The sequence below is a fragment of the Lissotriton vulgaris genome, chromosome 1_1, assembly GCF_964263255.1.
Source record: "Lissotriton vulgaris chromosome 1_1, aLisVul1.2, whole genome shotgun sequence".
Classification (NCBI taxonomy): domain Eukaryota; kingdom Metazoa; phylum Chordata; class Amphibia; order Caudata; family Salamandridae; genus Lissotriton; species Lissotriton vulgaris.
The window spans coordinates 1,325,941,358-1,325,967,557 of NC_141685.1; the positions used below are offsets into that span (position 1 = coordinate 1,325,941,358).

At 44.8% G+C, this 26,200-nt stretch overlaps 1 protein-coding gene across 5 annotated transcripts in view; it reads right to left on the reverse strand.

Moving 5' to 3' along the window:
* LOC147749096 (retinol dehydrogenase 7-like) overlaps positions 1 to 26,200 on the reverse strand; it is a 605,822-nt gene that overhangs the window by 56,592 nt on the left and 523,030 nt on the right. Inside the window, exon 1 of one of the 5 annotated variants that reach the window (XM_086966123.1) lies at positions 23,465 to 23,609. The exons of the other annotated variants lie outside the window; for them this stretch is intronic. The gene's annotated coding sequence lies outside the window, so the exon portion shown is untranslated. Of the gene's footprint in view, positions 1 to 23,464; positions 23,610 to 26,200 lie in introns of those variants that run through there. 5 annotated transcript variants of the gene reach the window in all.

Sequence of the window (26,200 nt, forward strand, 5' to 3'; positions counted from 1 at the left end):
TGGTGATTGAAACAGTTCTGTACATGAATCAAATCCTAAAATCACCAACTATAACTGAACAACATTGCCGACTGCCTTCCTATGCATGATTTCAGAATTTTTGACGAAGCCAATGACAAGCTGCTGAATAGAGTTGTCACACAAATATGCAATACCTCATCTTTTTTAGTAAGCATTAATCACACAGAATATATTTGAGTGCTGACTACTCATGATTATAATGCACTCCTACAGTATATTTGTGTGGGATCAAAATTATGCTACTCCACTTGACAACGTAACTAAACCCACGTTTCAGTTTTTATAACTTTTCACTGGTTAACTGTGTGTAATACTTCTTTTTAGGTCTCGCCTGAGACAGCACATTCACAGTCGCTTGCGAGTCTAACATTCTTTTAAAACAAAAAATCTAAAATGGGCATAGAGCCCACCGATTATTTAACATTGGTTGGCCTTCTTGTAACTCTCATTTCTTTTGTTTTCATTCGTCAGTGACAGATGGTTTCATTTCATTTTGCGGCTTGCACCAGACCATTTAAGGCAGGTTTGGGTTTTGCCTCTTTAGATCACACCCATACACCCACACCCATACACACACACACACACTCATTGTTCCACAGTATAGGTTCATTTAGAGTGTTTCTTTTAAATGCAGAGTAGGGCTCAACATTTTCATTCCTCTTAACTAAAATGACTCTTTATCATGTAAGCATTTCGTAAGCTTTTCTTTTCAATAAATTGTAGAAAAAGTGAAGTTCGCTGTCTGGAATGTTGGAGGCCCTGCTTGTCTGAGTTAGGGATTACAGCATCAACGAGCGGTTCAGTGGAGGCATTGGATCATTCATACTTCAGGCCGGCAAAGGCTGTTCCTTCCTAGCTCTCTCTGATACGTCAGTGTTTCACCTTATGCTATTCTTTGAGTCATCGCAAGGCTTGCAAGCAGTGGCGGCTCCTCTGCTAAGGCGGAAGAGCGTCGCCCCACTGCTTTTTTCTCAATGAAAAAAATAGGAAAAATAAAATGATAACTCAATGTTATTATCATTTTATCTGTTCCTGCTGTGGCATCTTGGCGGGCAGATCTGCTCTGCTCTCAGATCAGGGGGAGGAGTGGTGGGCACTATGTAAGCACTTTGCTTGTTCTCCACCCAGGCTGCATTACAGCCTGGGTGGAGAACATGCCCAGGTTCCCATTCCCTGACTGAGCACCGAACCACGGCGCTCAGACAAATCACAATACTGCAGCGTTGTGGCTATGGGGAGTCCGGGTGGCTGACAGGTAAATGACTCTTATTTATCCCGCCCCACTGCTGCTTCCTGGGAGCAGCTGCCACTGCTTCCAAGAGCTCACAACTTAAGTGCCCATTGTTTTTCAGGGTAGCACGAAGCATGTTACGCTTCAGAATTGAAAGGACTATCTTGTGATTGTTTTAGTGCTCTTTACTTAATGAGTTTTCACTCTTGCTGAGCAACCATTTCAGAGCGCTTCAGAGTTAGCTGTGACCTCCTTCAAGTGACTTCTGTGTATTGTCAGAGACAAATGTTCTTTGTAGTGGACATAATAAGAATTAAAACATGATATGTTTGAGGTTTTCTGCTTTAAAACATAGAAACTAGTTTTGAGGGCAATGTTTTTTAACTAGGCTCGGTTCCAGGAATTTGTATCTGGATGGGCCAAGGGTGCGTTTGGGTGGACCAATGTGTCCCCATATTTTGATATTTCTGGAGGCGACCTACAAGCGCTAAATTTACAATACATTTTCTTCCAAACAGTTATACAGAGCATGTGGAGAGTTATTTGAAAGTAAAAGCTGATGATTATACTCATCAGGCCCAACTCACATGATTTCTAGCAGGTCAAGCTTCAATAAAAGCCCCTGTATACCAAGCAGATTGTAACAGTAGTTCACTTTTAAGAAGGTTCCTGTAACCACACTCAAGTCTTTGCTCATTGCACTAGGAATGCTGGCTATTTACTCTTTACAATTTGTCCAACACATTTCTTTGCACACTTTGATCCTTGTAACTGTTTATTTTTATGGCATTCTTTTGCTTTCAATAATAAGGTTTAAAAAAACAGCAACACATTTGGAACAAAAGAAAGCTGTACTCCTGACACCTAAGAGCAGTTTTCATGCCTGTTAATCGTAAAACTGGTAATTGCAGTCAGAGAGGTAACCTTCCTGGGGGTATCGCACAGAGAGCCCTGAGTGCGCCAATGCCCACTTTGTGCGCCCGGGCACTATCATATTACAGACTGCGGCACGTGTGCAGCTCCTTCTGTAATACTGATAGCGCTGGCACATATATAGCATCAGCGCTTCTTCAGAACGCATTCTCTCATTTTCATGGGAGTATGGCCCCATGCATTTGAGGGAATGACTTTGCCTCTGCGCCTGACCCATATCATGGATGCGGGTGCAGGGGCAAACAGACTTCCAGGATACGCAATGGCAATATACGAAAAAAAAGGTGGTGCACAGTCTGTGTCAATCCTTAAGTCATTCTCCTGGAGTGTTTCAATGGGCTTCCAAGCCCCCCCCCCAGACATTGGTGTGCATGCAGGTGCAGTTAGTGGCTCTCTTCCCTCTTTAAATTGCAGGCAGCGTGCACATGCAATGTGAAAAGCATGAATGCTGTATTTGTAAACAGCTGCTCTGTATTTCATTGAAAATGTTGCCCTCAGAGAAAGCGCGGTTTGCGGGCTGCTATCAGGGCACTGCCCCTGTTTGTACCCACTGCACCTGTTGAAAGATGCACAGTGACGCAAATAGGGACAGTAATCCCTTTCTATGATACGGGCCCTGTTGTTATTTGAAAACTCTTACAAATTCATTATGAGTTTGCTGGGAGCTCCATCTCATGCACTAAAATGGTCAAATATTGTTTCCACTCATTGTGCGACAGGAAGGTGAGAGGACAGGAGATGATGTTGAAAAGGTGTTCTCACAGGCGGATATTACAATCCCTATAACAACTTCGGAAACATACATTTCATGAAGTACTGGAAATGCTTCAGCATAATCATGCACAAGTTCACAAATGGTGGCAACATCTGCATTAGTGTAGCTCCTTGAGGCAAATAGATAGACTGTATTTTCTAAATGTGTATGTGATGCAGCTTTGGGTCTTGAAGCTCGAAGGACCATACGCTCTGCAACTCCGGTGCATGAATCATCAGCTGTGCGTACTCACTGTAACAGTAAACCTTATCTAACCTAGTGTCATACAATGAAATGTAAAAAGTAAACAAACACTATTTAGCAAAAGTGAACATATAGAATAGATTACTTTTTTACCTAAAAATTGTACATAATTGATTATAAAATAGCTGTATAAAGTATATGCTGTGTTGTAAACAGAGACTAGCCATTTATCTGAAAATCATATTTTGTTTGTAGCAAAACTTTAGTGATATCAATTTAAAATATACCTGTGGAATGAATCATTTAGCTCTGATGTGAGTTTGGATAATTAGCCACTTGTATTTCATGCCACATTGCATAATGTTTTGTAGCTCTTTATTGTACTGAATTTTGATCCGTACCATTGGTAGTACATGTGAAGAGGGAGATCACTATAAACAGTACCTCTGAAATTATGCGGTGGGGAGGACCAAATTATGCAACAGGGTCGACAAAATCATGAAGCAAGGAAAGGCAAATAATGCAGCATAATAAGGCACATTTTGTGATAGTATTACTTTATTACTTTGTCGTTTTTTCCACACTTGTTACTACTATCTGGGCATAGGTTGGACCTCAGTAGTCATATTTACCACCCAGGTATAGCAACAAGCAACAAAAAAGTGGCCAGTCATCCTTTGTGAAGGGCCTTCAAATGTGCAGCAACATGTGTTGCAGTATTTTGTATCAAGTTTTGATCCATTTGAGCTAGAAACATTTATTTAAAAAGCTGTAGTTTGTGAATCAGTTAATAGATTATGTTGCAGATATGTCAAATCCATAATTATGTTGAATCCATAATTATACGGACAACACAATAGCCGTAAAATTGCAGAATTCCTATAGCCCTGACTATATCCTGGGGATATGCATTATACTGTCACAATAATATCAGAAATAAAAAGTGCAGGTTTGTAACCATGCCACACCTGTAAGAATAAATTCAGCCCAACACAATTTTTACTGGCATTAAAACACTTATTTTCTTTAGCACAGCATTTGACAGAGAACAGACAGACGCACATATTCTAGCAGGCATTGTAATTCCAAATTATGGTTACCATCCAATGAGGCATTAACTGCCACTATCTGAATAGTATAATGCATGCCCCATTCTGCAATATATTACTGTACGCATCCTGGACAAACTAAACTACGTGACACTCTCAGAACCCCCATACCGAAACAATCATAATTGAGGGGCAGAAAGCTGTTCATAGCTCTGGGCCCTGGTACCACTGCACCTGCTGCATCATTCGAAGGTAAACTCCTGTCACCTCTGCCCCAACACACCCCTCCCTACTACAGTTTGCCTCAGACTTGAGCTAGTATTGCCAGTTTTATTTTTACCAGGATGCCCAATATTTTTAAGTCTCGGCCAGTACAAAAACAGGAAAAATCACCGAAAGTCGGTATTTTTCTACCTATCTGTACATTATTAAAACAGATATTATTATGATAAGCAGAGTAAGAAAAGTGAAAGAAATCACAAGGTTTGGCTCTCGACATGGAAGAAGCATTTAACAGGTGCTTTCTTGTGACCTCCTGTGCTGTGACTAGGAGGGCCAAAGGTCATGTTTAGGCGGGCCTGGCTTCTAACCCTTGCTAATATTTTTTAGTTTGATTTTGGAGAACTGCAGAGGCTATTGTGCTTATGGACGTTGATTGTCTTCACTCTGCCCTTCTCAAAGAGCACAGTAGTTCCCTTAAGTGCCAGGGATCGCTAACAATGTGTGCATTTTAAAACCAAAACATTTTTTTACATTGATGAGCCCAGCAGGGTCCCCAATAACACAGTTTTGTAAAAGAAATTACAAAACACACACTGACAAAGGCAAAAACCTGGCTCTAAACGCCTGACCATTGGATTTGCCAGTGCTTTTTATACTCTGACTCCTCAAGTTCTACAACCCTTTTCTCATTCTCCTGTTTGAGTCAGTGGGTCTCTGAGGTTGTACTGCAATTCATGACTGTCCTTTTCGAGTCTGAGGTCAATGGTAACCTAAACATTCAGAAACAGGTTTTCTGATGGTCTAGATCCTCTTACGTCAACGCTTTGTAAAATCCTGATCCACAAGAGTCTGACTTCTTGATGGCCACGGACAAATCTACATTCTGCGTGTTGGTGCGCAAATGCTAGGCATATATTTTCTATGTTGACGAGTGATAGGGATGAATGTTTAAATACACTAAGCACACAATACTGGTTTTGGCGGTAGTTGTCTATCTCAATTGCACACTTTTTATTAACCTCCTAAGAATGAAAAACTGATAGAGCCCCAAGTTCGCACCTGTAACCTAAAGTTTACATGAAGATTTGCACAGGAGGTAATCTACCCAACAAATTGTCCATTTTAGGGATGTCAAGTGATTAAGTAATCACATATCCTTTATAAAAAATAAGTCACGTATTTTTTCATGTTAAGCATAAGTGTTGGACCTTACTCTTGCCATCCTCTGAGTACTTTCACTGAGATGTTTATATTTTTGTGTCATACAGTTCTTTTTTCTGTGCCGTTATAACAATGCACTCTTACTAAGTTCTGCAAGCAGCCCAACCCTATGTCGCTGAGTACTTGGCGTAGAATAGCAAAATCTTTGCTGCATGCATCCAAAGGACTTTTTTCTTCCCTTGTTTTAACCACGTAAGTTGCAATCTGAAAAAGTACTTTTTACATCTCGCCTACTAGACAGTGCCGGTGCTGTCTGTTGCAAGACAAATGGTTAGCTTACAGTGAACTTAAGGCCCATCCATTGCTTGTCATTAGTTGTCTTACCTGTCATTCTCATTGGCTTGCTTTATATTCGTCAGCGTGTTTGGGCTTTCCTTCCTCTCCTGCAGTTAGTCCCTTCCCAAGAGCAAGAGGAATTTCTGTGTCCTTACATTGTTTGCTTTTTCAGGCACTACTTTTTTCTTTTTGTCTAAACACTATACAAGAGTGTATGCATTTTCCAGCTGTCTACGTAGTATGCTTATCATCTTCTTACCATTGGTTGCCTTTATTGCCAAACTTATTTGCTTGTTTCTTTTTGAATGGCTTTCCATTCCATTCTGGTGTTCAGCACTCCCCTGGAGCATAGCTTTTTTAACATCCTTTTGATTGGATGGTTTGTATCCTTCCATTGCTTACATTTTGGCACCTTTTTTTATTCAGCACTCCATACGAGTGCATGAGTTTGCTTGGTCTCTCCCTCATGTGACGGGGGTGCCCTCATCTCCACTTAATATCTAGAATTGATGGCACAAAGTTTAATATTGAAAACAGATATAGTCCCGTTTAGGTGTGGGGAAATAAGTAGGAAGGTAGCGCTCTATGCGGAGGACCTGATGCTATATACTTTGGACATTACGCAATCACTGCCTCTCATAGAACAGGAACAGGCTCTCTTTGGTAGTTTCTCAGGTTAAAAAGTTAATGAGACTAGAGGTAATGCTATAAGACATGAAATGGGATGGAGGAGTCACCAAAGAAACCATTAGGTACCTGGGATTAAGTATAGTTCAAGATCTCAATAGTCTTGAGAAAAGAAGTGTATAAGCTGATGTTAAATGGCAGACTCTATCCCTGACGATTTATAAGCTGGTCAAACTTGTGACGATGACAATTATGCCCAAGTTCACCTATTTATTTGACAATATTCAGCACACCTTTGGTAAGAAAGTACTGGATAAGATTCAAGGGAGAATAGCCTAAGCATGGGCGAATTTTGCGGATCTCGCGTTCGCGAATTTTGCGGATTTGCGAACTCGCAATCCGCAAAATCTGCGAATTCCCGCGAATTTGCGGATTTTTTTTTTTTGTGTTCGCCCGTGTTTCTGCCAGTTCGCAAGGGTTTTTACAATTTCGCAATTTGCGAACTTACCTGTCGGGTCGCAAGTTTTGCGAACTTGTTGTTTCTACGTGTCCAGCCTGTTTGGGACACTCTTCTTCATCACTGCCACTCTCTGTCACCACTGCCACTCCCTGACTACTCATGCCACCCTCTGGCCCACCCATGCCACCCTCTGTTTCATCATCACACCCTCTGGTTGTCCAGTGTGCATTATTTTCGGCAAAGCAAAGCACACCTTCCCTGCCTCAAGTGACCTGAATTAATTTGGGGCTGATTAATGTGTCACATAATATTTTTTTAGCTGGCACCTGCTTCCTTAGTGCGCCCTGATTAGTGATCTTTTGCACTTGCTAAGTGCCTTCATTGTTGCAAAATTAGTTACAACACCTGCCCTGCCCCAACTGACAATAATGAATTAGGGGCTGATTAATGGATTTTAACTTCCAGCCTGGCTCCTGCTTGTCTCCCTTAGCTGTAATTCAGGACCTTTGTGGCATATGTGTAACTATTCTGAGGTTCAGAGCAGGGTCACATAATAGTTGCAACTGGCAACTGAACTCTGGAGGGGCCCCTCAGGAAGCACTACAGGGAATGGCTACTAATGATGAGCCTGAACTTTTGAACCTGGTAAGTAGTTTCAGTTTTCCTAAGATCGTATTTCTGCAATTTAGCACTTATTCGCGGGGCGCGAAGTTGTACTGGGAAGCCGCGAACTCACGCGAACAGTGCGAGCAGTGCGAGCAAAATCCGCTGCTCGCGGATTTGCGGATTTTGCGGGAGATTCGCGAATCTCGCGGATTGCGAATTTCCCGAAAATCCGCAAAATCCGCGAGCGGAACGGATTTTCCGCCCATACCTAGAATAGCCTCATTTATTTGGGTGTATAAAGGAATTCAGCTATCTTGGAAAAAATTGAGAACAAAAAATTAGATAAAGGTGGCCTAGCTCTCCCTCACATCCAGCTTTACTTTTGGGCATTCCTGTTGACAAACTGGAGGATTCTGTTATCTCGTCCTGATGAGACTTGCATGGGGGTATTATATAAGGCTTTGTTAGAAAGCCTTAGGGATGAAGGTTTTCTCCACAAATTCGGAGACCCCAAAATTCTTTTAAAAAGTAAGACTGAAGTGTTTCAGATCGGCCACCAGATTGTGGTTCAATGACAGGGTACTACTAGAAATCCCATACTCTAACAAATTGTTGCCAATTTGGGAAGCCTCAAGGACCCCAGAATGTTTGAAGAACTGTTTAGCGGTGCTTATGAGAAATATCAGAACTACAAGATGGGGCAGGTAATGAATGGAGAGAGATAGACTAATGCCATGGGGCGACTGGTCAATACTCCTAAAGTTGAGTATGTCTAGATTTAAATACTATAAGCTCTCCACTTGGTTCTAGACTAAAGTTTGGACATACTGTGAGCGCAAAAGCATTATAGAAATGGAGCTGCAGGAAGCCAAGACCATGAAAAAGAAAGTAACCAAGTGGTGCCAACACTTATCAAAGGCAGTCGAGACAAATATGAGACCAGCATACCATGTATGGGAAGCCTATCTACCCCATGAGAAGCTACAGGAAGTATGGTAAGTATCTTTTAACTTAATATATTCTACAGTAAAATCTGCTCCTCTCAGGAAAAAACACTTGTTCACTCTTCATACAATCTACTGGAGTCCAAAGAAGCTGGTGAAGATCAAGAAAAATAGGGATTTCAGGTGTAAAAGGTGTGGGAGTTGTGATGGGTATGATATACACTTGTTTGTCAGCTGCCCAATATTGTTCCTTTTTCAGGAACTGGTGGATTAGAAGATCCCATGCATTTTCAGACGGGTAGTGGAGGTGAGCCCAAAGTTGAAATTGTTTGGGGAGCTGGGTGTAGTGGCTGAGTGGGGCTCAAACTATCATCAACTAAGCAAGTTACGTTTTATTCTAATCTTCAAGGCAAGGAGAGAGATATGCAGAAAGCGGCCCCAGTACAAGCTCCTTACAAGGTCAGACTAGTGGAGATCAGTGATCTCCATTTATGAGATTGATAAGAAAACAGAGGGTAATATGCAGCTTTTCCATATGGGACCTTCTAGAAAAAGCGATGGAAGGAAATAATGTCCAATAATTATACCTCCATTGCTGATATCCGTATAATGGCTCCTGGGTGTTGCAAAGAGAGCACTGGCAACTGACTACAAACCGTTAGTGAGCATCGGAGGCCATATTAGCGTAGGTAAATGCTCATTTGAGGTAATATGAGGACAAGCAAAATGGCATGCATGCACTTTCCTAGCGAGTGTTAAATAATATTAGGTGCTTAGCCTTAGATCTTGTTAAAGCAGACTTGGATTTGTTACTGCATGGCCACGCCCAATTCAGATCCATGATACAGTTAACCTGGGCATTACAGACCCCTTTGATCTGGTTTTGTGCCCTGGCAGCTCTTAAATGAAACTGCCATTTTTGAGCCGTTTGATCTGATCCTGACTCAGAAAACCATGTCTGAGAAAGAGTCCTCTTACACCTTGATGAAAAGTGAAAAATTAGAGGAAACACCTATTTCTATCAGTGAAACTCCACTTATAACTTGGTTAATACAAGAACGGCCACATGCATCAACCTATTTAGGAAGTGCAAACGGTGTGAATCGGTAAATTCGGCCGTTTGCGATTCCTAAATAGGTTTTTGGGATGCATCAAACATTTTTGGCAAAATCGCTATTTTTAGCTAATTCCAAAAATGTGATTGCTTTTAAGGAATCGCAAATTTGCGATTCCTTAAAAGCAATGCATGATTGCTTTTAAAATTGCGAATTCGCAATTAGGGTGTGCAACTTACCACGAGAGTGAACCTCGTTGTAATTTGCGAAAAAGTATTAAAATGCTCAAAATTGCATTTTACACACTGTCATGTTACAGACACACATGTCCTTAGGACATGTGTGTGTGAAACATGCACTTCAAAATATATTTCAGGGGTGCAGGGGAGGGTCCTTTGGACCCCCCCCCCTGCACCCATGGAATGCATTAACATTTTGCGAATCGCTAATTGAAATTCGCAAAATGTCAATGCCTTCCCATTGATTCCTATGGGCCTTTTGGCCCATAGGAATCAATGGGAATTGCGAAATCGCAAATTAGAATTCGCATAATATTTGCGATTCGGTAAAAATTGCGATTTTTACCGAATCGCAAATATTATGCGATTAAAATCATGCATCCCATTTTGCGATTCCTTATTTGCGATTCCCTAAAAATCGCCAATAAGGAATCGCAAAACCATACAATGATGCATGTGGCCGGAAGTCCCTTCCTTGCTGAATGCAGTTGTTATTTTCACAACTGCCACAAGTATACCTCACTAGACTGGTATGAAAAAATGCACAATTCACAAATATTTCATTCATGGAAATTTGATATCTCTCGGATGTATTTAACTGAAGATGATCCAGTGTTTATCTGGATTGGCAGTTCCAGGAACCCTCTCTACTATTTACTTCTATGTGATTCTTGAATAGAATGCCTAATGCTTTGATGCCTGGGCTCACTTGTTCCCTATCGGTTATTCTAATTTCAATCATCCCCGTTCACCATGAGCTGTTGAATGATGGTTCCTATGTAATGCGAACTAATATCAGTTGTGGTTTGGAACCTGGCCAACTTTACGTGATTATTTCTGAGACAATACGCTGCTGTGGAAGAACCTTGTACCCACCCCCACATCAGGTAACCAAAGGAGCTCACTTGCCCAGTAACTGGTTGAAGGACATACAATTTGATAAGCTTAAAATATCAGTATCAATATTACTACTAAAAGAAGTGCCTTTGACTTCCGTGTCAGAGACTTATAACCTAGAGACAGCCAGAACAAGCTTCAAAGATTCAAAGACTGTTGCAGACAAAATATTCGACGTGCTTTGCCGACATCTTACAAGCCCTGTTTAACGCTTCAGCAGCAAGTGGTACTGGGCACTTTTTTAAGAGTACCGGATCTGGTCTGGTAACTGGGTTTAAAACTGTGTTCAGATTGATAGTCTTTTTTCCACTCCTTATTCTCCAGCATTCTTGGAGGTTTCTCAACCATTCTTTTGCTGATCAACGGTGGAATCTTCATCTTCTTCCTGGTCTGATATGGAAATCAATAACATTGAGTACACGTATCCAGCTGAACAAACATGTTGACAAAACATCACATGCTATTTGGGCTATGTTTTGCATTCCATACTAGGTGATAACTTAATGCCAACTTTGTGCAAAGTGAACACTAAGCAGGTAAAACCTGTTTTCTGGCTATGAACTGTCTACCTGCAATAATTCTAGTTTTACCTTTGAAGCAGCCCCCTGTGGTTTCCTCAACATGGATTCTTTGGTACAACCCCTGTATATGTAAACAATGAGGGAAGAACCAAGGGCTTTTTTTAACCAGGTTCAGCATACAAGCCTATACACAATACCAAGCAGAGTGGTATGCTGTTCCTAAAGGACAGTACAGGTAGATGTGTGTGTGGAGAAGTACTATGCTTGCTGTAGGCAGGAGAAAATGTCCTCCTTTTGGAAAAAGACCCTCTCACACCCAATCTGCTAGGTGTCTTGCTTCATCATTAGGTCTGCTCCTCGTCGGGCCGGCGCTGCAATACCAGATCGGCACCCATATGGGGCCTTTTAGCGGAGATCTTTTTTCCCGGCCGTTGGGTGCAGTGCATGTGAGGGCCCTAGTGAGTGTAATTGTGGAATTGTGGGATTAAAACAGGAAGTAGAGGTCCACTCAGAACAATTTTAGTGAATGTGGCCGCTCTCCTGATTAAAACAAAAATTGGTGCCCCCGCTGCTGTTAGTTTACAGGGTACTGCGCTGTGAAGTCAGGTCAACATGTTTCTTTCCATTAAGTCGTGTGGATGGCAATTCTTCAGGACCAATGTCAGATCTATCTACACTTTTTGGTGGTGGTCCAGTGCAGTGAAAGTGAGTGACCACCCATACAGCACCCTAAAAAGTGGTACCTGTAGATCTAGACCATCACTTGTAATAAGAAAAAGATTATAACATTTACTGTGTTATGCCTAATCAGCATCTATAACACTATTACAATTGATGTTGCAACACTTCCATAGTGAGGAAAACGCATGCATCACACTAAGGTGTTTGTGACCATACAATTGGCAACTGAATAAAAACAACAGAGAGATCACAGTGTGCTGTGCACAAATATAGACTCACCCAGTATGGGTCAACTTTTTGAAGCAATGTGTTCCCGCAGAAGTTTACACTAATTAGTACTGTGTCCTAGAAGGTGAAGAATGTAAAAAATATATACACAGGAAAAATCAGACACTGGATGGCAGTAGGTTTCTCCACTGTTTAACATAGCTCAGGACCCAGCGGTGCAGTCCCTTAAAAAACACATATGGCAGCGTGGATTATATATGAGCGCCATTACTGTGTGTTCAGGCCATGTCGGTCACTGCGGGTATAGAGCATCCTCCCCCTGACCCAACCTATAGCACCACGAAGGCAATTATGAAGGGCGTGATGTTTATTAGGGCCATGGTGGGGGCAGCGTTCACAGCAGGTTGCCGTTGTGCATGCCTTAGCTCACAGATAACCCGCAAGCGCTACTACTGGGTGCACAGGCCCTGTCGGTCAAAGCGGGTTTAGCGCAGCACCCCCCTCACCCAAACCGAGAACACCTCTAAGGCAGTAGCCGAGGGCATGCTCTTCACTGGGGCCTTGGGCGGTGGGGCAGCGTTCCCAGCAAGTTGCCATTGTGCACGCCTTGGCGCCAAGTCCAAATCGCCCACGACCCATAAACACATAAGCTAGAAGTGCTCATTTTAAAAGACACCGCCTGGGTTAATCATTAGCCAGGTATCTCTTATTCACGTGTCTTCTGCGCTAGTGCGGCGGTCGACCTACCCCTCACTCTGCTGGTACCGGGAGGTACCCGCCAGCAGTTGTGTGGCGTAGTTATGCTCCCGGCCAGCATCGAGATAGGGCAGGGCCACCTGATTCAACAGGGAATTATCTAGCGCTCTGACCTCATTGTATCATGGCTGCAATATTGGGATTGACGATCTGTGTAATCAATCAACGCATTTGTAAAGCGCACTACATACCCGTGAGGGTCTCAAGACGCTAGGGGTGGGGGGTAGCTGCTACTGTTCGAAAAGCCAGGTCTTGAGAAGTCTCCTGAAGGTCAGAAGATCTTCAGTCTGCCGTAAGCAGATGGGTAGGGTGTTCCATGTCTTTGCAGCGAGGTGGGAGAAGGATCTTCCGCCGGCGGTCACTCTTCGGATACGGGGGACGGTGGCGAGGGCACAGTCTGCGGAGCTGAGCTCACGGGTGGGGGTGTAGAGGCTGAGCTGGCTGTTGAGGTACGCTGGTCGGGTGTTGTGGAGTGCCTTGTGAGCGTGGGTGAGGAGTTTGAAGGTTATCCTCTTGTTGACAGGGAGCCAGTGCAGGTCTCTCAGGTGGGGTGTGATGTGACTGCGGTGAGGGGTGTCGAGGATTAGGCGTGCGGAGGCCATTCTGGATGCGTTGGAGCCATTTCAGGAGTTTGGCTGGGGCTTCTGCATAGAGAGCGCTTCCATAGTCCAGTCTTCTGCTGACGAGGGCCTGGGTGACCGTCCTTCACGTTTCAGTAGGCATCCACTTAAAGATCCTGCGAAGCATGCGGAGAGTGTTGCATCAGGAGGAGGAGACGGCTTTGACATGCTTCGTCATGGAGAGGGTAGAGTCGAGGATGATCCCTAGGTTGCGTGCGTGGTCGGTGGGTGTTGGAGGTGTTCCTAGTGCAGTCAGCCACCAGGAGTCATCCTAGGTCAAGGGGGTGGATCCGATGATTAGGACCTCCGTCTTGTCCGAGTTCAGCTTCAGTCGGCTGTTCTTCATCCAGTTGGCGACGGCCTTCATTCCTTTGTGGAGGTTGGTTTTGGTGGTCTTTGGTGAGGGAGAGGATCAGCTGGGTGTTGCCAGAGTAGGAAATGATGTTGAGGTCGTGCCGTCGTGCGATGTGGGCGAGCGATGCCATGTAGACGTTGAACAAAGTTGGGCTGAGGGATGAGCCTTGGGGTACTCCGCAGATGATCCCGGTGGCATCGGAGCAGAAGGGGGGGGAGGACGGACGCTCTGTGTTCTACTGGAGAGGAAGGAGGAGGTCCAGTCCAGGATCTTCTCTTAGATTCCGGCGTCGTAGAGGTGTGTTCGTAGTGTGCGGTAGCAAACCGTGTCGAAGGCGGCTGACAGGTCTAGGAGGATGAGGGCCGCGGTTTCTCCATTATCTAGCAGGGTCCTGATGTCATCGGTGGTGGCGAGGAGGGCAGTTTCGGTGCTGTGGTTGCTGCAGAACCCGGACTGGGATGAGTCCAGGATGCTGGTCTCCTCGAGGAAGCTGGTCAGTTGTTTGTTGACGGCCTGTGCGATGACCTTCGCCGGGAACGGCAGCAGGGAGATGGGTTGGAAGTCCTTGAAGTCCTTGGGGTCCGCCTTGAATTTCTTGAATAAGGCGTTGATCTCTGCGTGCTTCCAGATTTCCGGGAAGGTCGCTGTCTCGAAGGAGATATTCAAGGTTATCCGGAGATGGGGTGCGATGGTGCTGCTGGCTTTGTTGAAGATGTGGTGTGGGCAGGGGTCTTCCGGGGATCCGGAGTGGATGGTGTTCATGATCTTGATGGTGTTGTTGTCATTGATGTTGGTCCAGGAGAGCAGGCAGTTGGTGCGGGTAATGGTCGTGGGAGCCAGGGTCTCAGTGGTTGCCGGGGTGGTGATGTCGTTGAAGCTGTCATGGATGTCTACGATTTTTTGATGGAATAAGGTGGCCAGAGAGTATCACAAGTCTTGTGAGAGTGGGATGTTGTTGCTGTTGTAGCTGGGGTTGGAGAGTTCCTTCACGTTGCTGAAGAGCTCTTTGCTGTTGTGTGCGTTGTTGTCTAGGCGATCTTTGAAGGAGGTCCTTTTGGCGGCTCTGATGAGGTGGTGGTGTCTGCGGGTGGCGTTCTTGTTGGCTGTGTAGCTTTCTGGTGTTCATTCACGGATCCAGTTTTTTTTAGTTTTGGGCAGGTTCGCTTGGAGGCCTGGAGGTCTTTGGTGAATCAGCTGGCTTTCTTGCTGGTGTGGGTGTTGGGGTGCTTCTTGAGTGGGGCGAGGGAGTTTCCGCAGTCATTGATCCACTGTCTGAAGTTGCGGGCTACGGCGTCAGGGTCGATCGGGTCTGCGGGTGGGCTCTGGGCAAGGGTGGTGGTTAGCTGGTTTTCTGTGACTTTGCTCCAGCGGCGGCGAGGCATCTGCTTGGTGCGTGGTGGGTTTCCGGAAGGTGAAGTGGACGCAGCGGTGGTCGGTCCAGTGGAGTTCGGTGGTGTGGTTGAAGAAGACGTGAGAGCTTGCTGAGAAGATGGGGTCAAGCGTGTGCCCGGCGGAGTGGGTGGGTGTTGTGATGAGTGGTCTGAGTCCGATGTTGGCGAGGTTGTCAATCAGGGTAGAAGAGTTGGAGTCGTTGTTGTTCTCGAGGCGGAAGTTCTGGTCCCCGAGGAGGATGTAGTCCGTGGAGGCGAGGGCGTGTGTGCTGCTGAAGTCGGTGATGGAGTCGCTGAACTGTGGTCGAGGTCCGGGGGGATATCTTTTAAACAAGTGAATGCGCTATGTAAACATACTGGCTAGCTCACTGACCTCATTGTATCATGTACCTCATTGTACCATGGGTGCCATATTGGGATTGACGATCTGTGTAAAATGCTCGATATCTTTAAAAAGAGTGAATGTGCTATGTAAACATACAGGCTTCATTGCACCATATCTGTCAAAATGGAAAATAGGTATAGGCTAAGCACCAAAATAGATGTAGTAGTGAATGTACCGAAGCGTTAATCTTCATGTGTACGACTGTGGGCACCATATTGGGAAAGTCAGGTTCGGCCAATGCAACTCGTAGTGGAGGCCAAATGAGAGTTTGCTGTCAATTGATATTAGCCAGGGTGTTAAACAACTATATGAATTTACAAAAGGTTAAGGACATGGTCGTTTATCCAGTTAGTAAACACCAAGGGATGTCCTCATTCAATCCCTCCTTATCTGAGGTCAGTCTCTGCACCCATCTTTGTTCCATACGGAACAGAGTTTTTTGTTCATGCCAGAGTGCACTTCTGGAATGACCCAGCGTAGTGAATTGGGAGAATGTTTGTGGTGCCCAAAATGTGTTGTCATCTTGATGTTGGTTTTATGGCGTCTAAAATTACTCCTAAGTTCCGTGATCCAGGTTTTCACTGGTCTAGTGGTCATCCCGAAGTATGGGAGTCCACAGGGACAGGTTAGCATGTAAATACAGTTTGCTGTGTTGTAGTTAGAGTGTTTCTTGAATTGCCACTTAAACCCATTTGTGAAAGTCATATCATTTGTGACCTTTGTAAATGGACAAATTGAACAGGATCCACAAGGACGGTGTCCCACAACTGGTGGTAAGTCCCACAAATATCTCTGTACATTAGTGTTGTGGATTCTCGGCCTAGTATGTATGAGCATGTCTTTGAGATTGCATGTACGTTTGAACGCGAATCCGGGAGTGGGGAGGTTCAAAGTGCCTGTATTCAGAATTCCCCAGTGTTTGTTGATGATAGTCCTCAATCGATTCGAGTCCGGGGTAAAAGTAGTAACACATTTGAGCGATTCACAGGGGTCTTTTTGTCTGATTTCTAGTAGGGCTTCTCGGTTGTTGTTCCTGGCCCTTTTCAATGAGAGTGAGATATTACATTTAGGGTATTCTCTTTTGTATAAATCTTCTGCTAGGGTATTGGACTCCCTTTGGAAATCACTGAGCTACAGTTCCTTCTGTTACGAAGGAACTGCCCGAAAGGGCTCTTGGGTGGTGGCTGCTGAATAACAGACTGTTGTAGTCAGTAGGTTTCCTATATAGTGTAGTGGTGATACGCAACCCCTGTATACACACCAGAGACAATATGAAGCAGTGCATTTGCCATTGTTACTGGATGTTCGTTATGATGGATTGCACCCACCATTATCTGGATGAACTGCTTGATGATTGGTTATTTAATTGGCAGGCTATCAAGTCCGAGTCTCTACATGAAACACTCTAGCCATCCTAGAGTGCTTTAGAGTTACAACCTTTAGCAAGCCCACTAACCTCATGAGCCAAAGATAACAAGCAATGGCAACATGAACGATGGTGCCAGCAAGAACAATCCCATTGATACAGAAAATACTATGGATGCCACACATTCATTGGCTCAGCTCTCCCATGAGCACACTTACGCTGTAAGTGAACCAAATGATGCTATAGACAATGTGGTTGTAGTGAATACTGATGAAAAGTATAAACTCACAAAAAAAAAACTGCTTTTCTTTTTAAAATAAGCTGCATCGTTTTTCCCAATTGGCATATGCGATTTTGGATATGATGTGTTTATTTGTCAAAAATCACCTCCCTAGAAAAAAGAGTGTATGTGTTGTAAAAGTCTTAATAGGTTTCTGTTTCAGCTCACAACTGTCAAGACCTAAGCTAATATTCATGTAATCCTCATAGGTGGATTTTATAATAACTTTTACATGTCTTTTATGTCCCTTATGATTATCAAAGGCTCATATTTATCCTACATATGCTATTTTTATTTCCATATTACACCGATATGTATATTTTATGCACTTAGATAATTAATTGATCAGAGAGCATGGACTTTGCTAAATATCCTCAAAACCAAATAATCCAATAAAACTATAATGTCAATCCGAGATATATACACCAGGGATGTCATATAGATTCTATGGCCCTGACTCCATTGTGTTCAAACTAGGACTCCATTATGTCTTCGGCCTACTTGGAAAATGGTGACCTTTTACTACATAGATTCTGAAATATAGTGGTCTTTAATTTCCCAAGGAAAGTACATTTGATACATCCGTCTGCACTGAACTGGGGTGGTGAAGTGAGCTAAAGAACGATGATGGATACAACCCAGATCTGTGACTGGGGGTGAGTGTCTGAAAAGTTTCAGCGCTCCATCCATCATCTCCTTGTGTTTACATCCTTCTGCCATGCAAAAGATATCATTTCCCCCACTAGTAAAATACAAAAGATATCATATTCTTCCGATAGTGACATAAAAAATCTTCCTTGTGCGACAGCAAGCTAGAACAGTGACTTTTCTAAGATCAAATCACAGCTATAACGCAAACAGTGGAGTCTGTATTAACGAATTTTTAGCTTAATAGTACATCTATCTGATGTATATTATTAAGTCAGTACATTCTGTAAGAAAGATAAGAGGGGTCTGAGTACTATAAAAACCTTTTAAAATCATCAAATCGGAGCGGTCTTTACTCCAGATTATCGCACCTGGGGCCTCATTTATGAAAAGTGACGCATCGCTGCGTGAAAACAGCGATGCGTCACTTTTCACTGCGCACTCCTTGCGACACCAATGATGTGTCATATTTAATGTATGACGCATCATGTCGCAAGGACTTACAGATACGTCAGTATTTCTGACGCATCTGTAAGCGCAAAAGTGACGCATTGCTGGAGTGTGTCACAAAAGTGACACAACTCCAGCAATGCGTCCTTTCACATGGGGAAAGCCCCATGTGAAAGGGCTTGCGTGAGTCTTACGCCTGCTGTGAGGCAGGCGCAAGATTTTGACGCAACTGCATCCTAAAAGTGACGCAGTGAAATCTCATAGATTTCACTGCGTCACTATTACGAGGCTTTTTGCGGGGGAACGCCCACTCTGCATACATTATACCTGACGCAGGTATAATGTGGCGCAGGGGTTTAAAAAGTGGCGCATCTACCTAGATGCGTCACTTTTTAAATATGGCGCAACAAGGCGCATTTTGTACGCCGCTGGTGCGTCACAAAAAGTGATGCACCGGCGGCGCAAAACTGACGCAAGGCTTCATAAATAAGGGTCCAGGTGCTGGCCGAGATTCTCCTGATAGAACCTGCCCAATCGACATGCTGCTTCTGCCTTCAGTCCCTTACTGAATGTTGATGACACACCGAGAGGAAAAGAGCTGAGCCCAGCTGTTGTGTGTTTTATTTTGAAAGGCACTTGAGTCCAGTCCTCCAGATAATCACAGCATTTTGCTGTAAACAGGCATGCAGTACTTTGTCTTCCAAGAAACTCTAGATACAAGTTACTCTACTCCATACTCTCATAGTTTAGCTCAAAGAAGTAGGTTTATGGAGTTAGGTTGTTAGTGTGAAAAATGAATTTCTTGTTACATTAGAAATTTTTATATTATGCTCATTTTTAGTCACATGCCTCAGGGCTTTATGAATCATATATTGTGTGGTTACTTTTCAAGTGCTGAGCAACAGAATTAGAACGTTAAAATAAGCATTATTAACCATAAAGTATCTCTTACTTAGTGCAGTGCTTGTGTGCGAAAGATTTCATTTCATTTCATTTCATTTCGTCTGAATTACCACTGCATCCCTGAAACCTTTTTGGGACTGTTAGTAACCTGAAAAACACTGACACCACATCAACCAGAGTTGTGAGGGGTTGTGCGGGGCTAAAACAATCTGGACTTTCACATTCAATCTTTGGTGCACTGAACTAAGTGCGGCATCGTGGGGAAGAAAGTCAGATCTTGTAGAGCTAAGCTTAAAGACTTAGGGGCATATTATCAAGGAAAATTATTGCCGCTTTAGCGGCAGGAAACTGACGCTAAAACGGCGATAATGAGCTTGATAATATGCCCTAGAGAATTCCAATAGAAGCCCATCTTCAAACCAGAACATTGGCTTCTATTGGGATTCTCTACGGCATATTATCAAGCCCATTATCGCTCTTTTAGCTGCAGTTTCCTGCCGCTAAAGTGGCAATAATTTTAACAGCGTTCCTTGATAATATGCCCTCACGTTTACACAACATGTCTTGCAATCTTGTATCCAGCCGGTATGGCCATGGCAATGTCAGACAGTGACGCTGAGGTTAGCCATGTCTCCATAACAAAGAGGAGGTCTGGGATGTCAGGTCCCAGATTTTCGTGGTGTGGTTGCTGAGCGAGCTTTGTTAAGGAGCATTCATGTCAGTGTGTCTTGGCTTGCATGTTTGTTAGGGGGAGTTGGTTGTGCTCTGGGTATTGCTGGTATGGGTGTTGGTGGTGTTTGTGTGGCGGATGAGCTGCGGCATGTGACGCGGCAGGGGGGTGCACCAGAAGGGTCCTTATGCATTGTGCACTGCAGCACTAGTGTGGAGACTGGCGTCCCTGGTGAGAGTCCGGAAAAGAGCTGCGGAGTATCGCTGGGGATTGGTCGTACCAGAGTTTGTGATGCTGCGCGAGGTCCAAGCACATCTGGACACAGACTTTTTCCTATGGTGTGCCTTTGGCACGCCAGTGGCGTGGCCATACTGCTCCCGCCATCAACTAGGTCCTGCGAGGGGAAAGGAACGCAGGGGTGGTGGGCAGGGATAGGGAGGTGCGATGGGCTTGGAAGGGGCATACAAATACAGAGAGAGCGGGAACAAACAAAAAAAGCAGCAGACCAGAGGGCTGGCAGGAAACAAAGGGTGAGCAGCGCAAAAGGTAACAAAAGAGTGAGAGAGGGAAAATGGCATAAAAGGCACCAAGGAGGGGAAGAAGGAGATGAAAAGCGGCACACACATTCACAAAAGAGAGAGAGAGAAAGAACACAGAAAAGGTGAAAAGAGAGGGATGAAAAACAACACAAAAGTCACAAAGAGTGCAACTGAGAGGAAAATGGCACAATTCGTGCCTGTGGGTACTAATGGGAGCCAGGGGTTGAAGAACCATCAATATATATAAATGCTTGCTGTGGGATATTGTTCCCATTATAGAATAATGTATGGCATTATATCGTATAGTTGGCTTTGATCTGTATTTTATATACTTTCCTTTTTAGTAATGACAATCCACGCTTGTGGAAGTATCCTCCACGTTGGTTCCCTCTAACAATACCAATCTGAGGTAAGAGGTAAATAAGGATTGGAACAGATAGACTGTTCTGAGGGAGACCGACGTGACCCATTTAAGAGAGGGCACCTTAATATGGTCGAAACATGTTGACCATCGCAGTCTAAGGAGAAGTGTTTTTAGGATCTTGACCTCCTGCCTAAACACTTTTCATCCTTCACACTTTTTAATCCTGACTGTGGAACCTATGAATAAAGGGCTAACAGGTATTCATGAGCCAGTTTTAACGAGCACTACCTAACTGCACTTTTTGTGTATCACTCACCCAGTCCTGAAGGGCAACACTTATTGTTGTGATCACTGTCCGTCACAATTGTGTTGATCTCTGTTTGCCTTGTGTTTTGTTCTCCCCCCTCCCTATGCTCCGCCCCCTGCGTGGCTACGCGGGGGCGTTTTGTAAGCAGACCCGATGATGAAGCATGTCACACACATTTGTGTGTGAGTGAGGGCAGTTTTTCAAAATAATCTACTTTTTCCACAGCCTTTGTTCTTCGTCTGTATTGGGTTTATTTCTCCACAACCCTCTATGTGTTTACTTTACGGACTAGGGGGTTCGGGGTGGTGGAGTTTACTGTTGACCCTCTCCCCTCCTTTGTGATAAATGAGGAAAATGGCACAAACAAGTCAGAGAGAGTGAAAGACATGGCAGAGCGGTCAAAAGGGGAGCGATGAAACGGCACAAAAAGGGCACAGACGGTCACAAAGAGAGAGAGGAATATGGCACTAGAGGTCCTAGGGAGTGAGAGAGAGCTGCAGTAGTGGCTGGTGTGCTGGACAAGTGACAGGGGGAGGGGTGGTGGTGGGGGCATATGGATTGCGGGTGGGATTTCTTCTTTTTACCTGCAGCCAGCTTTGTCGTGCTCTTCTGCTCCTCTTCTCTAGACAGCACAGGCTCCCAGAATGCCCTGCGGCCAATCCTGAAGCTGCACTCACGCATGAGAGTAGCTTCAGGATTGGCCTGAGCGCCATTGATTTGCGCTCCATGACAGACTGGGAGTCTGTGCTTGCGCTCTCCAACCCAGCTGCGTTGCTTGGTTGGAGAAAGCTTTCACTGTGCATGATGGTTTGGCCAGGCTCAGACGGCCAGCTAAACCATCCTGCGCAGTGAAGGGAGTGCACTACCACTCTCCTCAGTGCCTGTCACCCCCCAGGACCCGCCCCCAAGACTATCAGGAAAGGAAAATAAAAATGAGTGTTTATTATCATTTTATTTTTCCTTTCCTCATGTTTTTGTGGGGGGGTTGCGCTCCTCCGCCATAGCGGAGGAGCCGCCGCTAGAGAGGTAAAGAGGGAAAGCAAGAAGGAGAGACGCGAGGAGGGTGTTGAGGTGCTTGTGCTGGGTCCAAAAGGGCCTTGACCGGTGGATGGGTTGGTCACAGGTAAGTCCCGGGGGTGCTGGACATGATTTCCAAGATACTGCTTGAACTGGATGCAAACCTTTGGCATTTTACTGCAAACAAGGAGGTTTGTTTTAGCAATCACTACGTCACTTTTGCAAAACTGGTGCGTCACTTTTTGTGACGCACCAGCAGTAAAAAAAATGCACCTTGTCATGCCATATTTACAAAGTGACGCATCTAGGTAGATGCGTCACTTTGCAGAACCCTGCGCTACATTATACCTGCGCCAGGTATAATGTATGCAGGGGGGGGGGGTGTTCCCACGCAAGAAAGGGTCATAGAAATGACGCAGTGAAATCCACCAGATTTCACTGCGCCACTTCTAGAACTCAAATGCGTCAAAATCTTGCGCCTGCCTCACAGCAGCTGTAAGACTGGTGCAAGCCCTTTCACATGGGGCTTGCCCCATGTGAAAGGACACATTGCTGGAGGTGCGTCACTTTTGTAACAGACTGCAGCAATGTGTCACTTTTGCACCATACAAATACGTCAGAAATACTGACGTATCTGTAACTCCTTGCGACATGATGCGTCATACAGTAAATATGGCGCATCAATCATGTCGCAAGGAGGGCGCGCTGAGAAGTGACGCATCGCTGCTTTCATGCAGCGATGCGTCACTTCTCATAAATGAGCCCCAATATTTTTAGCAAACAGAGGGCACAAAACTGATCTGGGATTACAGCAGAAAAATATCATTCAGTAATAGCACAGAAGGAGATAGCTGGAGTTCTACATTTCTGCTATACATTTTTTTTTATCGGAACCCAGTCTGTAATGTGTTTTTTTATTAACTACATAATAAAAGTGCCTAGGTTTTTAATTAACGAACCTGAGGGAGGACAACCTAGCTCAAACAATTTGTGTCCATGCACGTTGACTCCGCATTTTCGCTCACTTAAAACGAGTACTTTGCAACTCTCATTATTCAGTACTATTCGTTTATCCTAAATTGGTTTGCAGATGCCCGGGCAGTAAAGCGCTCGACTTATATTAGCATGAAGGAGGCAGGCTGCCTGGCCTCAGCATACAATATCTCTCTTTTCAAAGCGACAATACTCAATAACAGCATGATTGTGCGCAGGCAGTACTGTGCAGAAAGTATATATACCCTTACCTCCCTCTGCTAGCCGTCGCTTCAGCAAGTACCCGATTGTGGTAATTCTGGCTTCTCAGCACGCTCGAGTCACAGTCGCACGTGCCAGGGTGGAATACACCTATAAAGCGCAGATTGTTCACATTCCAGAAATCTATCACCGCTGTCTGGGTGTGCGCAGCCGCCTTGCACACCAAATGACAGCAGGTGTGGTTCAGAAAACCATACACCCATGGGCGGTTCTCGGGCGTCCTCCCGTAAACGTCTCACAGACAGGGCCTGACACGGATGGGCACTCTCGCTGCCAAGTGGCTCCGAGTCATGGGCAACACTCTCAGCAGGATCTGGATTAGTAAACAGTACTTTACTTGTTGGGCTTTGTGAACGCACACTCGTAGTGCTGGAAGGAAAACTGTCAGTCCTCGAATGTATTGCGTCATATTTTAACCCATGCTTGTGCACATCTGACAGGAGGCGCCATCTTGGCACCGCAGCGCACCCCAATCCGCCTCCTAAAGCAAGCCATGATTCAGTGAATAGAAAGATTCAGATACGTTTATCTGCCAAGAAGAAACGTTTGGGAAATCTGATTCACTGACTTATGGTAGGAACAGACAATCTTTTATCGACAGGCCAGCACAAACCATTCACATCCGACAGGTGACAACTCGAGATCTCTGCAAGGGCCAACAGCACTGCCCTCAGTTAAGAGTGTATCTGATGGTTCACTGGGAAGTGAGGGGCAACTCTATCACCTCATTCAGTCAGTGATGGACTGGGACAGAAACTATGTCTGTCACCAAAATAAATGCGGCCCCCATTAGTGAATTAGATAGCTACACAAGGATTGGCAAAGTCAATAGGTCTCGCCTATATGGGAGCTATTGCATTTGCCAATGTCTTTTAACTATGTTGTGCAGCAGCTTGGCTAAAAGTTAGTGCTGTGGCGTAGAGGAGAATTGCTCAGAGGAGGGTGGAATCGAGCGGCATACAGTGGAGTGGCATGGAGTGGAGTGGCATATAGTGGCATGGAGTGGCGTGTAGAGTGAAGTGGAGTACAATAGAGTGGAGTTGTGTATGGTAGAGTGACATACAGTAGAGTAGATATAGTAGAGCGGAATATAGTAGGATGGCATAGAGAAAAGTTCCATACAGTAGAGTGGCATAGAGTAGAGTGGTCTAACGTGTAGTGGCCCGGCATAGAGAAGAGTTGCATAGAGGAGGGTGGAATTGGGTGGCATAGAGAGGAGTGGTATAGAGTAGAGTGTGTGGCGGGGAGTGGCATATAATGAAGTGGCATAGAGTGGCAAACAGTAGAGGCATAATGAAGTGGCATAGATTACAGTGGCATAGAGTGTGCTGGAGTGTATGGAGTCTGGTAGAGTGGCTTAGAGTAGAGAGGGGCAGTGAGGAGTGGAGTGGCCTTAAGAAGAGAGCCATAAAAGCAGAAAAGCGTAGAGTTGAGTAGAGTTAAGTGGATTAGAATAGAGTGGTGTAGAGTGCCACAGAGTGGAATGTAGTGGCACAGAGCAGAGTGGCATTGAGTGGAGTGATGTAGGGTAGAATGGCATAGAATGGAGTGGCATGGGGTAGAATGTCGTACAGAAGAGTGGCATAAAGTGGCATTCTGTGGACGAAGTTGCATACAGTGGCGTGGCATAGAGTGGAGTGGAATGGCATAGAGTGGAGTGGCGAAGAATGAAGTGGCATGGTGTAGAGTAGAGTGGCATACAGTAGAGTGGTATAGAGTGGAGTGGTACTGAGGGGTGTGGAGTAGAGTGGCATAAAATAGCATGCACTAGAGTGCGGTGGAGTGGTGAGCAGTGGCGTAGAAGGGAGTGGCATTGAGAGGAGTGAAGTGGCATAGAGTTGCGTGGTGTGGTGTGGAGTAGAGTGGTGTAGATTAGAGTGAAATGGAGTGGCAGGAAACAGTGTAGAGTGGAATGGCGTAAACAAGAGTGGTGCAGACTTCAGTGGAGTCACATAAAATGGCATGAAGTAGACTGCCAAATAGTAGAGTGGCGTTGAGTGGCATTGTGAGGAGTGTAGTGACAGAGTGGGATAGAGTGGTGTAGAGTAGAGTGGAATAGAGTGGAGTGGAATACAGTAGAGTGGCATAAAGTGGAGTGCAAAGAACGGAATGACATGGAATGAAGTGGTGTAGTGTAGAGTGGCATAGAATAGAGTGCCATAGATTAGAGTGGCGTAGAGTGTGGTGAAGCGGCGTTGAGTACAGTGGAGTGAAGAAAAGTGGCATAGAGTAGGGTGGAGTGGCACAGAGTAGAGCAGAGTTCAATGGAGTGGCATTGAGTAGAGTGATGTAGACTAACATTACATTGTATAGAGTGGAGTACAGAGAAGTGGTGTAGAGTTGCATAGAATAGAATGAAGTGGCATAGAGTAGAGTGGGGTAGAGAGGAGTGGTGCAGAGTGAAGTGGTCTGATGTAGAGAAGAGTAGCATTGAGCAGATTGGCTTAAAGTGGAGTGGTGTAGATTTGAGTAGCATAGGATGGTGTAGAGTAGAGTGGTGTAAAGTGCCATAGAGTGGCCTTGTGAGGTGTGGAGTGACCTAGAGTAGAGTAGAGTGGAGTGCCATAGGGTAGACTGTGCAGAGGGGAGTCATATATAATGGAGTGATGTAGAATAGCAAATATTAGAGTGGTTTCGATTAAAGTGGCATAGGCAGAGTGACATAGACAGAGTGCCATAGAGTAGAGTGGCAAAGAGTGAGATGGAGTGGCATGAAGTAGAGTGAT